The sequence below is a fragment of the Pelobates fuscus genome, chromosome 13 (genome assembly GCF_036172605.1).
Source record: "Pelobates fuscus isolate aPelFus1 chromosome 13, aPelFus1.pri, whole genome shotgun sequence".
Classification (NCBI taxonomy): domain Eukaryota; kingdom Metazoa; phylum Chordata; class Amphibia; order Anura; family Pelobatidae; genus Pelobates; species Pelobates fuscus.
This window is the reverse complement of record NC_086329.1, coordinates 110,723,059-110,723,942: the sequence shown is the minus strand read 5'-3', so window position 1 is coordinate 110,723,942 and position 884 is coordinate 110,723,059. Positions and strand designations below refer to the sequence as shown.

At 39.4% G+C, this 884-nt stretch overlaps 1 non-coding gene across 1 annotated transcript; it reads right to left on the bottom strand.

Annotated features, from left to right (window-relative positions):
• Positions 1-576: 576 nt before the first annotated feature.
• On the bottom strand, positions 577-650 carry TRNAR-UCU (transfer RNA arginine (anticodon UCU)). Its single transcript has one exon. It is a non-coding gene; the product is annotated as a tRNA-Arg (tRNA).
• Positions 651-884: the final 234 nt, after the last annotated feature.

Sequence of the window (884 nt, the reverse complement as noted above, 5' to 3'; positions counted from 1 at the left end):
CAAACTTGCAAATATATTTAATTTTAGAAGTGAGAGGTGACTCTCTGTGTCCTTGTTTCACAGCCCAGGGATTGTTAACTCCTGAATTGGTTTTATCATTACCACTTCCACTGGAAGGTGTGTCCATGTATTGACTACTATAAATGCTTTGCTTCTTTCTTCCACCGCCCCGTGTTTTAATGACGATGTTTAATCCTGAGGTGAGCTAATTTATAAAACCAACATTTGCAACAAAACAGCTAGAATGTTTTAAGTCTGTTCTACAGTTCTGAGTAACAAGATACATTGTACAATAGATTTCTTTTCCATTTATTTTGCAGAAATATAGTTAAATTATTCGATAAATAAATATTATCGAGTAAGGGACAAGCCGATCTTATTTAGTAAAATTTTAATATAATTGTGATTTAATCATATAAGAAAGTCGTACAATGAAACAGTGTGAACATGTTGGAGTGGAATTAGGAGAAAGGGCTGCACATTTGTTGTACATTGATTTTATTACGATAAATTCTACTAAATATAAATGTTAATTGTTTTGTTTATTTTAGGATGTAAAAAGATTGGGGTAAGCACCATCTCTGCCGGGACTCGAACCCGGAACCTCTGGATTAGAAGTCCAGCGCGCTCGTCCATTGCGCCACAGAGACCTCACCGCATGCTCAGCATCAGCACCAGCTCTGAAAAAGAACATACCTACTGTATCCTCAGCCTCACTCCTGCATCATCTGAGCATCATCCCCCTCTCCATCACGGGAGGCTGCAAAAGCAGGAGTCAGGAATGCACCCTCAACACTGCACTGGCTGCAGCAAATAGCTACGAGGAGAGGAAAGAGTTAACTGCACACAGAGGAGCATCCTTAGACTGAGAATTTAGAGGGCTT